Below are 17,012 nucleotides of genomic sequence, written 5' to 3'. Positions count from 1 at the left end.
TTTTTCAATTTATTTTTTTTAACAGGTTTTTTGACTCTGAAATTCAAACTAAATTTTCTTCTCCTAACCCCCAAACTATGAGTCTAGGAGTCAAAAAAAGTAGGGGGTCCCCATTCCTAATGAGGAATGGGGCATGTGTTGTGGACACCACAACACAACCTACCATAGAAAACTTGAATCCAGATTTTGAATAGCACAATCTTTGTAACTTAAACATCTCCAAGTTAAAGTATGGATTATGTATCTTCTTATCTAATAAAAAATTCAAACCAGTCAGCAATATCCAAATCTATTACGTAATCCCATAACCTTAGAATACAACTTATACACATTTGGTCATAACGAGTACCATTTAAGAATAACCACAACTTGATATGAGTGTAAACTCTTTCAAATTAAACATCAAGTCATTCGACTAAATCATAAACATTAACATATCTTTAAAAAAAAAAATCGCGTTTTTGCCTTGTTGAATTTTGGGCATGAAATTATAGTATCAGAGCTTTTGGTTACAATATTAGGAGCCTAACCCATTACGTCTAACCTATGAACTACAACTTTGTGTAGGATACCCATAGTCAACCACAATGGTCATTGGCAGGCCAAAGTTCCTAGAGTAGACCTAGTAGGCCAAGAGGGGGTGGGACAAGATGTGGGAGGACCCCCACTGGGGAAACCTCCAAATCTTGATCAAGTTTTGAATGTTATCAATAATCTTATTAGGGTAGTGCAACAGAGATTACCACCTGTCATTCCACAACTAGGACAATAGGGTGTAGAGGGGCATGGGGTCGATATCAAGGAGAGAAGTAGGAGTCCCCTACCCAGACTTGTAGAAGATCAGGGGGAAGCATCCATAAACTAGATAGAACCCCCCCCTACATTAAAGCAACCATTAGTGAGAGGGCCTAAAGATATTGGTTCTAGATAAGAGAGGAACTGAGAATTTGGGGATGAGATTAGTGAGTTATTATGACTCAAGTCACCCATATTCATTGGTACCATAGATGGCACACCTATGGAGGCATGGCTATAGATTTTGCAAAGGTGCTTTGGATTGCATACCTATAGGAGCAATCTAAAGGCATGACTAGCCATACACCTGTTACAAGAGGATGCTTCCAACTAGTGGAAGTAGAAGGAAACCATAGGGGGACTAGACATAGAAACACTCACATGGAAGTCCTTTGCGGATAGATTCAAACATAGGTATTTGTTAGAGCATTTTAGATAGAGGTAGGTTGAGGAGTTCCATGATCTTCAGTAGAGGGGTCTCATAGTGGCCCAGTATGAGAGAAAGTTCTTGGAGCTACTTCCTTATGTGGAGTACATGAGAGATGAGAAGATATGCATCCATCAGTTTGTTAAGGGCCTTAACTTATCTCTCCAAGGATCGGTGTGACTAAAATTTTCTACCACTTTTAGAGAGGTAGTTAAGATGACATTGGTTACTAAAGACATTCATATTAGATAGGAATCTCAGGATAGGTCCCATAACTAGAACCCCTTCCAGCAGCCAACACAATAGAAACCCTCTTGGAAGGGTAATCAGAGTCATTCGATGTGGTCCTTAAAGGCCCCATAGACATAATAGAGAGGCCAATAGGACACTAGACCAAGGTCATCTTAGGGTTATCAAGGGTCTAATTCCAAATAGTTGTATTCATAGGGCCCCAGGCATTATCAAAGGCCATAAACCCAATATACATAGCCAACTAGGACTCAATAGTCCTCTAGAGGAGGCTTTAGTGGATCTAGTAGGATCAGGGGTCAGCAATAGTCTACGCCATAGGGAGTGCAGATTCAAATCTATGAGCCATGTTATGCTTGTGGTGTTATGAGTTATATTGTAAGAGAGTGTCTATAGGGTCCCACTATAAGAAATCAATGAGGAGCCACCTCTGAGCCTATAGTAGGTGATATGGGCAGATCCCACAAGGTGTTTGCAGTGGTTGATAACTGCTAGGCTAAGCACTAGGCCATAGTGGTTGAGGCTATAGGTATGATTAGAGTATATGAGGTTAACATACTATTTGACTTTAGGGCTATAGACTCTTTTATATCACCTTTTGTAGTGGAGCGATGCAGGCTAGTGGTAGCTAGACAAGATGTTGACTAGGAGGTTGAGTTAGCTTGACAAGCTAAGGTGTTAGTTGATTCCTTGATCCATGAGCATTTGATTTAGATTGGAGACATGTGTGCCACATTATACTTGCATATTAATCCCTTGGGTTCCTATGATGTAGTCCTTAGCATGGATTGGATTCGTGGCTACAGTGCCAAGATTGATTGAAAATAGAAGAGGATTGAGTGTGTAGACAATCATGGTACACCTAGGGTGATTTTAGGAGTTTAGAGGCCAGTATCCCTTTATATGATTTCTGACATGTAGCTTAAGTGGTGAATGTAGAAGGGATGTTAGTTGTTTTCCATCACCATCAGTGATAGAGAGGAGGATGTGGGGGAGAAACCTTCCCTCGATGATTATCCAATATTATAGGAGTTTGCAAATATGTTTCCATTAGAGCTTCCTGGTATACCACCACTAAGGGTGATTGATTCCCATATTGATCACATATTGATCTCATGCTAGGAGCCAAACCTATATCTAGAGCACCCTATAGGATGACCACCCATGAGCTCAATGAGATTAAAATTCAGCTAGAGGAATTTTTGGAAAAGGGACATATCCGACCTAGTGTGTCACCTTAGGGAGCATTGGTGATCTTTGTTAAGAAGAAGGATGGGTCACCTAGATTGTGCATTGATTATAGGTAGTTGAATAAGGTAACTATTAGGAACTAATACCTTCTACCTAGGATTAAAAACCTATTTGATTAGTTATAGGGTGCATGAGTATTCTCCAAAATTATTTGAAGTTAGTGTACCATTAGTTGCACATTGTGGAAAGTGACATTCAAAAACTATATTTTGTACAAGATATGGTCATTGTGAGTTCACAGTGGTACCTTTTGGTCTCATGAATGCCCCAACTATATTTATGAGCCTCATGAGTGGGGTATTCTGCACATTCCTAAACAAGTTTGTAGTAGTGTTCCTAGATGATACATTGGTCTATTCTCATGATGAGAAGGAACATGAAGAGCACCTATGACAGGTATTGTAGTGGCTAAGGAAGAATTAGCTTTATGGTACCTTGTCAAAGTGTGCCTTTATTAGACAAGAAGTGCATTATTTGGGTCATGTGATATCAAGGGATGGAATCTCAATGGACCCATCCAAAATCTAAGCCATCATGGATTGGCCAATACCTACTAGTGTCACAGAGGTCAAAAGTTTTATGGGATTGGTAGGATATTATCAGTGGTTTCTGGTAGGTTTCTCTAGGGTATCTCAGCCTATGACCTCTCTTTAGAGAAAGGGAAAGAAGTTTGAGTGGATAAAAAAGTGTGAGGAGGTCTTTTAGAAGCTCAAGAGGGCACTCACTAGTGCACCCATTTTAGCAATACTCGACCACTCATTGGACTTTGTAGTCTACATAGATGCTTCCTTAGATGGAATTGGAGTTATTCTTATGCAAGAGGGTTGATCCATAGCTTATGAGTCTAGGAAACTCAAGGCTAATGAGCTCAATTACTCTCCTCATGATCTCAAGCTCGTGGAAGTGGTCCATACATTGGCATGAGGATTTCATTTCCTTTTAGGGAAACAATTTGAACTTCATTCAGATCACTAGAACTTGTAGTATATTTTCACATAGCCAAATATTAATGCTAGGCAAAGGAGATGGATGGAGTTCCTATGTGAGTACAATTTTGATATGCATTACATTAAGGGTAAGGATAATGTAGTGGTAGATGCCTTAAGTAGATGATGTCATGAGCTTGCTTCCATTTTTACAGGCACAAATTTGAGGGAGCATAATATGCACCACCTACTAAAGGATAAATTCTATATAATATTTTGCCAGATAGTCCACTCTCACAGACCTCTTGAGGGTAAATTTTTTGATTATTCATTCGATTCTAAGGGATTATTATGACATAAAGGGTGCATCTATGTACCCTCCATAGGTGACTTGTGTGAGTTCATTATTCTAGAGGTTCATCAAGCACATTATGTAGCACATCCTAGAGTTAAGAAACTTCATGCTGACTTAAGACAACTATATCATTGGTCAGGTATGAGGATGCAGATTGCTAATATTGTAGCTAGATTTCTTAAGTGTTAGAGGTTTAAGGTAGAACATGGACATCCAGGTGGACTCTTGTAGCCCCATGAGATACCAGAGTGGAAGTGGGACACTATCTCCATGGATTTCATTGTTGGTCTTCCAATGTCTTCTTATCACTATGATGCCATCATGTTGATGGTTGAAACCTTGACCAAAGTTTCCCATTTTTTATTAGTTTAGACTAGCTTCACCACCCCTATAATTGCACAAGAGTTCTTGTGAGACATTGTCAGACTTCATGGTATTCCTCGTAAGGTCATTTCAAATAGAGATTCCTTTATTACATCATCCTTTTGGAGGGAATTATAGTTAGCATTGGACACCGGGCTCAATCAAATTTTAGAGTATATTTTGTGGATGTATGTGATGGATAACTAGGTTAAGTAGGAAGTATACTTTCATCTTGCCAAGTTTGCCTACAATATTGGGCATCATTCTTCCATTGCTATTCCACCCTACCAAACCTTGTATGGTTGACTTTGCAAGACACCCTTGAGTTGAGATATGATCAAGGATATAGTATCCATTGGACCAAAGTTGGTCAAGGACATCAAACAAATGGTGACACAGATTAGGCAATGACTCAAAGAGGTCCAAGATAGGTAGAAGAAGTATGTAGATGCTAAGAGGGAAGATATAGAGTACATGGTGGGTGATAGAGTATTCTTGAGGGTGCAACCTCATAAAATTCCAATCCATTATGGAAAGGGCTCTAATTTAGCCTATCATGTAGTCCAATTTATTTTGGAGCAGATAGGACCGATCACCTATCATGTAGTCCTGCCACCTAGCCTATTACGTATCCATGATATATTTCATGTTCCTATATTGCAAAAGTATATTTATGATGAGTCTCACCTCATAGATTGGGATGCCTTGTAGTTGGAGTCAAACAAAAAGATAGCCTTGAAGCCCATTCGCATATTGGCTCGGTGGACCCTCTCACTTTGAGGGAGAGAGTTGGACCAGGGTAGAGTTTAGTGGGACTATTATTATGAGGTCATGACATCATGGGAGGATGCAACACAAGTGAGAGCACAATATCCCTATCCTTTTGATGAACTCTGGGAGGAAGTTCATACCTAGAGGGGAAGGATGTGAGGCCTCACCCTAACCCATAATAGCATAGATACAATATTTTCATTTTTTTATTTAGGACTGGATATCTCGACACATATTTTGATACTTGATGGAAATTAAATTTTACTACTTATTCGATGATATTTACCTTGTGATTTTCCATTATGATATGTATTAAGATTTAATTTGGCATAATCGATGAATTAATGGATATTTATTTATTACTTCACTACTATGATAGAAAATGGAGTTATGTTCTAATTCAAAATGCTTAAATTGATCTTGTTAGGAAAGTTAGTAATATTCAGATTTTGAGGTTTAATGATTAAATGTATGTAAGAAAATGATGGAGAATAGGAAATTAATTATGAAATGTGTTATATTTGAAATGTAGAATAATGAAACCATCATGTATCTTTAATTTAATATGTATTTTATATGAGACTATTCATTGGATTAGTGATCCTTGAGTTTAGTGTCTAGGAAAGGAACCATGAAGACATAATGGGGAAATAAGGTATAAACACATGTTAATATGAAACTACAAAGGTGAATCTTTGGAAGATTCATAAAACCTCATTGTGATGTGCTTATTTTTTAAACATGAGATGTATGTGTTTAGTATGTATTTCATGAGTAGATTCAGAACATGTCATGTGTGATGTATAGTGAAATTTTGTGTGTGTCACTTGACACTTGTACTCATTATGTGCAAATGACATGTTCTCTAAAGATGGGTCATGTAGCCACCTTATCTCAAGTTAAATTCCTTAATTAAGAATTGGACTTAATTTATTTTATTTAGTAAGGGAAACAAGGGTTACCCATAAAAAATTTAGAATTAGACTTTACTTAGCATTGTAAGGGCCAAAAAGTAGCTCTAAGCTGAATTTGTGATGAAAATAAACCCTACCCATGATAATACTTTAAGTTAGGGGGCTAATAGTGACCACTAGGGTGCCTAGAAGACCTAGGAGACTCCAAAAAAAAATGCATTTTATATTGAATCCGAAAATTGGAGTCATATATAGGGGCATGGCCAAACTAGAAACCCACTCGCCCACTCTCTAACTTTACAGACATTTAGGGTTTGGAGGAAGAGGATAGGGAGCTCTACTACAACTTTCATTTGCCATTGCATAGAGTAAGTTTGGTATCCATGATCCATGGTGTCTCTTCATTTCATTATACATTTGATATGGTGTTTCTTCATAGCATTGTAGATTTGTTATGGAGTAGATGTGGTTTTGTGAAGAATCTTGTTGTATGTGTGTTGAATGTGAGATTTTTTATGATATTTCTCTTTTGAATCTTATTTGTTCATGTTGATTGTTTGTATAAAATGGGTGTGAAGCATTTCTCACCCTTGGGAGGGAAGAGGTGCTTGGGTGAAGGGGTTAGTTGGGCTCACCCATGTAGATGCGAAACTCTCCCATGTGTGGAGATGATTTTGATGTGTTTCAATGGAGTATGAACTTCATGATTACTTGCATTCTTGGAAGGTATAAGGAGGTGTATGAAGAGGGGAGACATTGTTAAGCCTTGAAAGGGCATGTTACTTATGAGAATATGTGAATATATGTGATTCATGGATTTGAAATTCTCCTCATGAAGAGAGCCCACCTTCACCCTATATCTTGATTCTATTTTTTAATCTATGTGCAAGCCTTGGGATGGGTTGTATTGTGTATTGTTGAGTTGTGTTGTTATGTTTATGCATGATAGGTTAATGTGAAGGTGCGTAACCATTTGTGCCTTGTTTACCTAAGCTCTTGGTGGCCTCTTTGAGGCCTAGATTGGGAGGTGAGCCTCCGTGGTTCCCCATTTTTGTCTCTATTTGTAGGTTTTACTTGATGATCATGGAAACTCGAAGTTCATGTAGTCTATTCATTTCATAGTAGAATAAGACTCTATTGTATTGTGTTAAAAATGGAGAAACCAACTCCATGTTGCTATGTGAATTAGTTGTATTGTAAGAGTGTTTTTATTATTCTCATTCATTTTTCATTAGAGAGATTGTGAATTATCTATGTATTGTAAAAACATCCATCCATTTCTATATCTTGATATGGTGATTTCACCACCTTATGTGCATGCTTGATAAATGTTGGATTTAAGCTTGAGAGGATCATGAAACAAAGATTTATTGTATTAATGTTTTTGGTTCATAATCTTGGATAGGAATGTATTGAAGAGAAGAGTTAAGCATCAATGTAGGCATTAGTATGATGTAAATAAGTCTATCCATTGTTGTTCTATTATTCTCCATGCACATAGAAATTATTAGATGCATTATGTGATCAATCTTGATTCATACATAGCTTTAGAATATGAATTCAAAAGATAATAGATTTTTATTTAGTTTCAATCATGAAATGAAAATCATTATGTAATTTGAATATTTGATGTTCATGAATTTACCAGCAAATAAAGATTTCATTTATGTCCATATTAGAATATCCTACAATTATATTTTTCTAGTATTATGTTATTTTCTTTGTGTAATACATTATATTGATAGATTTAATAGGTATTATAATGCATTAAATCATGTTCAATTTATTTCAATCCAAGTATAAATAATTATAGAGAATGCATGAAGAAACTAGGCAAACATTTAACTTCAAAGAAGCATATAGGTGCACATTTACTTGCTGGAAAATGTATCTTAACTCAACTAAATCTATTCCCAATAGAATAAAAATATTAGAATAAAATAAACATATTTTACCACTAGCAATATAAAATTATAAATGTCAACTATCATAGTTATGAAGGCTACCGAAGTAGTAAAAAAAAAGATATAATATAATGACATATGGTTGCATGAAGTACTACATCATTCTAACATTAAAATAAAAATTAAATGAATAAATAAAAAATATATAACTCTCGCATCCTAGGAGGCAAGATTGCATCCATCATGTCATGGGGTGTTAAAGAGAAAAGAAAAATTAAAAAGCAAGTTTAAGAGGGACAAGATCAATCCCTTTCCACTTTTTATACCTAGTAGCCATACTTAGTAAGGGGGGAGGGGAATTAAATGTATTATAGGAACCTTAGAAAAGTATGCCTCTCTCCCTCCTCCTTTCCATGTGGGAAGAGAGAGGGAGAAAGGGGGGACTAGAATATAGGGGGTAGGGGTAGTTAGGGTAGACTTAGGAATTAAAGGAATTAGGGTAGTTGGGTTAGTAAAAAATATTTGCATTTTAATTTGTGTGTGTGTGTGTGTGTGTTAATTAAATTTATTTGATAAGGGGTGGTCATGTAGCATAGACTTAGGGATAGTTCAAACAAGTATATTTTTATTGTTTGGGTAAATAACTAGATAGGGCATAGGCCTAGTATAGGGTGAAGTAAGTATTTAGAACATAAAATTAGTATTTTAGGATAAATTTGTAAATTAAAAGAAAATTAATGATAATATAAATAAATAAATAAATAATTTAATAAATAAAAAAAAGAATTAAGTTAGATAAATAATAACAAAGACCTAGTTAGTAGTACATAATAAAATGGTTAGAGTTAAGAAAATAAAAGATAGGTAGTCAGAAGTTCATCAAAGAGGAATATAATTTTTGCATCTAAATGCAATGGAAGACATATGGGTAGATGCGTATGTATGTTGTGGTAGGGAAACTTGTGTTTGAAAAACAATTAGGGTAATCATAAAACATCTTCATGTACTATAGCCTAGAACCATTGACTCAAAGAATTGAATTTTCACTTGCATTGTGAAGTGTCTTAATTAGGAGCATTGAAGGTGAAGGGTTATAACCCAATATACCATTTTAACTTATTATTGAAAAGATTCATAGTCAATCGAGAAACCTACCATAGAAAACTTGAGTCTAGATTTTGAATGGCACAATCTTCATTCCATTAGCTAACTTAAACATCTCCAAATTTGTGATGCAATCTCGTAACCTTAGAATGCAACTTATACACATTTAGTCACAACGAGTACCATTCAAGAATAACCACAACCTAATATGAGTGTAAACCCTTTCAAATTAAACATCAACTCATTTCACTAAATTATAAACATTGACATATCTTTTAGAAAAAAAATTAGTTGTGTTTTTGCCTTGTTGAATTTTGGGAATGACAGAGAACTACTAGGTCCACCTTGTGAAAAGATTTACAAACATACAATTAAGTGTGTACTTGGTAAAGAGATTTACAAAAGACTATTAGGTCTACCTTGTGAAAGGATTTGATTAATCTACCTATTAGGATGAAATAATAGATGATCTCTGATCTGCAACTTGGTTTGCTGAATGAGATTTCTTTAAGTATTGATCACCTTGTTGTGATAGATATGACTTTGCTACTTCTTATACTACTGTAGCCTTTTTGTAATCTACTATTTCTACTTTTCTCTTATTGCATTCACATTATTATTCCTTACACAATTGGATATGATTCAATTCATTACATATATATTAATCCAATTATACAAATTACAAAGTCATCCACAATACAAGTTTACACAAATATTACAAAGTTGACCCACATGAAGACACTCGAGTTCTAAAAATTGACTCAGCGAGGTTTTAATACTTGACATCCACTATCAATTCTTGGCATCAACATACACTTGGTAGATGTAGAATTTCAGTCCATAGTGATCACTTCAAAGTATTCTTGAACTCGATCTGCACTGGTGACTTAGTAGATACTGTGAAATGCATCATATAAACTGAATCACTTGTCTACCATGACATGACTTGGTAAACATTATCACCTTGAGCTCAGTATAAATTGAGTCACTTGTTTCACACTGAGTAGCTTAGTTAACATTAGACTCACATGACATACATTTCAAACTTGATGAATACTGCACAACACGGCTTGCACTGGTAAACTCAACATACACTAAGATGCACGGTTTATACTATTGATCTTCACTATAGTTGTGACTTCTTGGTAACCACTAAGATTTGTCAAAAGGACTTGTTAGCAATTGTAGAGCTTAGTGACAATTAAAATACATGGAAAACACTATGAACTATACAAAGAGCTCGATAGCTACGTACAATTCAAATAAGTGTGTGTCACTAATAAAAAACTTGACTAATATGTCAACACTTTTACTATTCCACCACTCTACAATGTCTTCCTACTTTGACTGCTTGTGATCACAACTTCACCACTACATTTCTTTACTAATATTTATCTCTTGAAAAACCTATTAGAAATAGATAATACTAAGGGGGGGGGGGGGGGGGGGGTGGGGGGTGAATTAGTATTTTCAATCTTTTTATCCACAACTAAATATTATTAATTACTTTACCACAAGCATAAGAAAGTAAACCAATAGTGTTGAACAGTATAAAAAACCATACACAAAGAGAGATCATAACACCATATTTTGTTAACTAGGGAAACCCTATCCAAGGGAAAACCTTGGTGGGGATGAAACCCATAAGATTATTCACTACATAAAGGATCATGTTAATCATATTGACACTGTTAGAAGCCTCTAAAGCATGTACAGTGTCTCGAGTCCCTATTAGGAGACTAGGCCTTTTTAGAAACCTCAACCCTATTAGGAGTTGGTTGATCATATAAAAATGTGTGGAAGAAGAGTCCACTGCCCTAACATGCAACTATACAATGAGGTCTTCAGGAAATAAGTATACTTATAGTTCTAAGATACTTGTTGTACTTTAGAAATCTTCTAATTAACAATTCCTCATACAAGAGTGACTATGCACAACTTAATCCATATTACATTAAGCATAACAATGCTTTGCATCATATGCCACAAAGTTGCATTTGTTTGTTACTCTCATTTCACAAAATCATATCGACATCACAATTACTAATTACATATCATATCTCACTCTTCTCCTTTTTTTCCTTTTAACTTTGCAAGAAGGGTTCTTTACTTATATAGTCAGCTCACATAACATCATTAGATTTGGTTCAACAAAAAATTATAACTTAAAATAATTTAAAAAGTCATTTAACACATTCTACGGATATGCCATGTTCTATGCTATATCATCACTGCATCACTAATTCCTTCATAACTCAAACTCAGTTTAGTGTATGGACATGCACACTAGTATATGTCATCATTATGACATCATACATCTTTGGTTAACTGCACAAGAGAATATTCTAAGGAAATATTCTATTATCATCAAAACTATCCTACTATTGTAATACTGTCTAATACTTAAACAATTTTCTCTACAAATGAATAGGGCTAATCTACACAAGAAATATGTTGCCATAAATGACAACCATGATTTACCTTATTTGATTGATTGGACATATTGCCAAAAATCTCCCCCTTTTGCATTAATGGCAAAATTTTGGGAAAATTGGCTAAGTCCAAAACATGTTGTCGTACCAATCAAAATAAATAGCCATAACGTAAATAAAAATATTTTTATTCATGTTATGAAAGAGGTTACATCCATTATAACTTCCTATAAAAACTTATTTCTCCCCCTTACAATTGTAATTAATTTCAATTACAATTTTCCATATCTCCCCCTTTGACATCAATGACAAAGGTATAAAAAAAAGAAACTGTCAAAAAATCTGGTAGTTGCATCAAAATTTGGAAAAATAGTCATTGAAATTAGTCTTCAATTGCTCAAAGTGTTTCTTCCAACTATCCTTCAGTGCATCAGATAGACTAATAAGCACACATAAAGTATATGCTACTATTTTTTCTATGTTCAACTCTATAGCCACAAACTTGTCATATGAAGATTTTGGTGACATTCATTCTTCCAATTGATTTTCTAGAAATGTTATCTGAGGGTATAAGTGTACTCTTGAAAGAGTGAACCTCTTCAAAGATTTCTCCTCTTCTTCTTGTAATTCCCTTATACTATAATGAAGTAGTTGTATCATGTGCTTAATAGTGTTTAATTTTTTATTCTACTTAAAAAAGTTGTCAGTGATTGTCTGAAGCTCAATCACTTTCTCCTTGATTTATCATCAAATTCTTTCAAATGAATGTATGCTAAGTTGCACTTAGAATAAGCCTATTTTCCTTCCTCTATACACTACCTTAGTGTTTTAATACATATATTCAAAGTTTCTATACCATTTCTCATATTAGTGCACATGGTGTTTAGAAGTTTACCATCACACTCAATCTGTGCTTGAATGGTAGCCACATTCATGAGTGTAGTGAACTCATTATCAAAAGCTTTGCACAAAATTGTTGTACGTTGTTGAATATCTACTGGGGTGTCAAAAAGTCTTACTGCCTTCTCCATCTTGTCCAAAATTGTAGTCAAAGTCTTCTCAATTGACTTGACTAATTTCTTCTTCTCAAGAAATTCGCTCAAAGAAGATATAAGATTCTTTGCTTCATCAGATTGTGTTATAGTTGCTACTATTGTTGGGGTTGAAGGAGTGGAAGTTCCTACTACTACTATTGTTGTCAGATACACAATTGACATACCTATTTTAGTGCTACTCTCCATCTTTTGTGCATCTTCTTTAGTGGGATTTGATCCTTTTCTTCATCAGAGCTACTATAATCTACAATATTGCCAACAATACTGGCACCAAAATTCTTGAATGGATCCTCTATTTTGTCAACTGTCACTTTGGTGTTATCTATTTGCATAGAATCACTACCAATAGTGATGTGTGGTGAAGAGATTGGTGTTGCTATTGATTCTAAACTGTGTGGAGGATTGCATGCTATAGAACTATATTCCTCTGACTGTGCACTCTTCTCAGGTATATGGTTGGCTTCTTTTGGCTATGCACTTTCTTTAGGCATCTGGCTTGCCTCTTCTATTTGTGCACTATCTCTAGGCATAGTAGACATGAATGAAGCTATAGCCTCTTGAGTTTTTTTATTAACTTCCTCATAATTTCCTCCCATGAGGAGAATGGATCTTTTCCTATGTGTCAGCAATGGTTCTATACCTTTCAAATTTTCTTTTATATCTTCCTCGTTATTTATAGAACATAGCTTTCTCACCATATTCATTCTAATTTGTTTATCTTATTCCATAACTTTGGTCTTCCTATTTAGCAATCTATTATAAAAATCTTTGAGCATCTACCCTTTTATACTATCAAATCTCTTATCTTTTAGAATCATGTTCCTAATTGCAACATTTCCTAGTTGTCTCCTATCCATGTTATTATAAAAATCGTAATATTTATTCAACTATACAATTTTTTTATCATTAATGACTTGCATGTTTAGATTTTCTACCTTAGGCTTCCATGCTTTGCACCCTGCTAATGTCAGCTGCTTCAATTGGTCTATCACCAATTTCCTCCTCAAATTCAAATGAGCTAATCTATAAAGTTCTTCTCCTTTTTCTTGGGCCACTAGTAGTCTACTTCACTCTCCTTTTAGGAAGATTTATGATCATTGTAGACTTTCTTATAGTAGATTCTTCTTGTATCTTTATTTGTTTGCTTGGAGGTTGCTACTGTGCAACTGTTGTATAAGGCACAATGGGAGTCTACACACTTTCTTGGGAAACTATGACCTCTTGAGTAGGTCCTACCATTGCAATAGGTGTAGGGGTTAAAAGCTTAGTTTGGCCACTAGCCTTCATCTCCATAGCTATTCTCTTTACCTCATCAATTTATTTCCTAATCATCCCAAATTCTTTCAACATAGAATCAATAACTTTCTCCACCTTTCTCTTGGAGTCCTTCATTACTTGACTATTTTTAACTTCTCTCATCTTCTCAATATGTTCCCCACCTGGGACAATTAGAATCAACTATAGAATGAAGGATTATCTATGCATACCCTTCAATCAAATCCTCTATCATCTCATATCCCATAGGTTCAATGAATTTTGTCTGAGGTACTACTATCTCCGTACATGTGAATTTTTTCTCAACCATAAAAAATAATTCATCCTTATACTTCTCTACAAGTGTAGGAGGTATCATGTACCTTTGCTTCATTTCTACTTAAAAAGACTTCATTATTCTATCAATGTCACTATCCCTAACTACTTCAGGTCTTGACCTATAAACTTGAGTGATCTACTTCATTGTATATTTAGTTTCATTCGAAACTATGATACCAAGAAACTTCTTAGTAGGATAGAAAAATATGTGTGTTAATAGGGATTCAAATCTAAAAATTGCAGTCCTTGATTTCTTGATTCTTGATATGTTGTCCAACAATTGTGTTCTAATAATATCACACATGTTGACTTCTTCATCTCTTACTGCTAAGTAAGCTACATGAAGAAATCCTATAAGGATTGAATCTATCCTTGATCCATTATTATACTTATATCCCAAAATCTTGCAAATGATTCTCACTCCATCATATTGAATTGAGTTGACTTTCATGTTTCTCCCATTCAAAATATGTGTTGAGATTTTCCCCAACGAGTTTGCACACATTCTTAAGCTTGACTAGATTATTGCCTTGATTGTTCAAACTTGTGACCTTGTGAATTAGATCATTTTCAATAAAAATGATAAAATCTCCCAAACATAGAAAATTATCATGTACTCTGCTAAGAATTATCCTAGTCCATTTGTTATTGTCAAAATATGTCTAGAACATATGCTTAACTAGGTTAAGACATTCTAGAAATCTATGTTTAGATTTCAATGATAAATTATTGTTGCACATCTTCTCCAAATCCTTATGAATCTCTAAGTCACCTATTCTTTCAATTTTATATTGAATGTATTGTCTGATATGTTCTACGTGGAGAACATTTTCCAAAACTCACAAAAATGCTCCAATGGGGTCATCGAGTAAAGAAAAAATGGTTGTTTCTTGAAATTGTACCTAGGCCTATTGCTTTTTGAAATGTCCCCTTTTCTGATTTTATATGATATTTCCAACCTCTAATCATATCTTTAAGATCAAACAACTAATATCACAAAGATCCACCAAATTTCTCCAGAAACCCCAAATCGGGTATGCTGAAAATAGTGCCAAAAGCTTCACAGCTTCACCTATTATTAATAAATCTGAAAATGAAAATTTTTACAGAAATTTCAGCAGCATAACAGCCTACAAAATGACATTTCTAGATCTATATAGCCTTTACACAGCAGCTCACAAATGTAGGACAAAAACTATGCTCATCGGGCTCCCGAAATTAACACAAAAATGCCCAGAAACACCACAAAAAAACTAATAAACTATCTTAGAAGTTTAATCACGTCTCAATACATATATTCAAATCTATTTTAATAGCTTAAAGTCTTAAATACAGCAGCAACCAAAACTGATATGAAATGCTCAACTTAAAACACCAAACTCATGCAAAAAACACACCCAAAAACCCACAAATCTACACTGTTCAGCACAAAGGTAAACTCTGTATGAGCATGCACATGGAATGGCTTCAAACTCCCATCCTTAGCCTTCCTAGAAACCTTCAAACTCACGTTCTTGGGTCTCCGTGGAAACCTGCAAACTCCCATTCTTGGGTCTCCTTCTCCACAGGTTTGGCAGCCTCTGAAGAATAACAAAGAAATCAGCAAAATCAAGTTCTAGAATCAGCCCAAAATGCCTCCAAAACCCCTTAAAAGAGGGTATAACTGTAACTCACATCCAAGAGAGGTTAATGAAACATATTTTAATAATAATTTTCATTTATTAGTCCAACGATTTCCAAAGATTAACCCCCTTTTTCCTAAACTTCACTTTCTTGGGCCTGCCTGCCTTAGCAAAGATTAAAATAAAAGGGGACATGACAAGTCCTCCCTTCCCAAAAATTGCTTGTCCTCAAGCAATGGCTGAACAATAAACCAATCAATCCACCTGGATCCCAAATGTAGGCATGAACTATACTACTACCAATTAACATAGGCTTCTGCAATATCCTCTGCAATATGACCAAGAAGAATCCATAATCAAACTGACAATTATAGCTCAACCAAACTCCAAAATCACCACTGCCATAGTCAAAAACCCATGAGACACAAACTCTTAGAATATTAGAACCCAAGTAAAGTGGAAAAATCAAACTACCAACACCATAAATACTATCAATGCATCCCACTGGCCTATACGGAATGTACAATCCAACTCTACAACAATGGTGAATTCTCTCAAATGAAACTATACCAAGTATGGAGAATCCACACACTATACAACTCCTGCAGTCAACACAACTCTGTAGATTATCGGCCATTGTCTCATAACCATAACTCCCATGCACCCCTGATGGTGAGAAGCCATCACAAGATAAACAACAAGAAATGGAACCCAAACCAAATTTTCCTACCATCAACTCCTCAACACAAGGATCATTTGCTAACTGATGTACATGCCCTGCAATATAATGTTGATTAAAAAAACCAACCTCAGTCAACAGCTCACCATGAACAAGTGATACAACCCACTGTGACTGATCACTAGCTAAGTCAGGAGATGTCATCGCCAAAGGAGTAGAATCAATAACAACACCTGCTAAAGCATCACTCCAAAACTCCTGCTCTAAGTTGTGTATTATCAAGCTATCAACTGCAGGACCTATCTCCATATCATGCCCATCACAACTCTCATCCTGAGGCATCAAACTATTCCATAACTGATGATAAGCAATAGGAACCAAAGTACATCTCTGTATCATAATTTCATCAACATGGTCATCAAAGGTAAATTGATGAGTGTACCTCACAGTGTAATGTCAATAGAATGCGCCAATCTTAGTCAGTGGCTCAGACTGTAATCCAGATGAAACTAACTGCAATTGATCATTAACCATGTTGGAACTGACTAGTAACTCTGAAGATATCACCAAGG

This window comes from Cupressus sempervirens, chromosome 11 (assembly GCF_028749045.1).
Source record: "Cupressus sempervirens isolate cs-2001-9-10 chromosome 11, ASM2874904v1, whole genome shotgun sequence".
Taxonomy (NCBI): domain Eukaryota; kingdom Viridiplantae; phylum Streptophyta; class Pinopsida; order Cupressales; family Cupressaceae; genus Cupressus; species Cupressus sempervirens.
Note: the sequence above shows the minus strand (reverse complement) of the source record.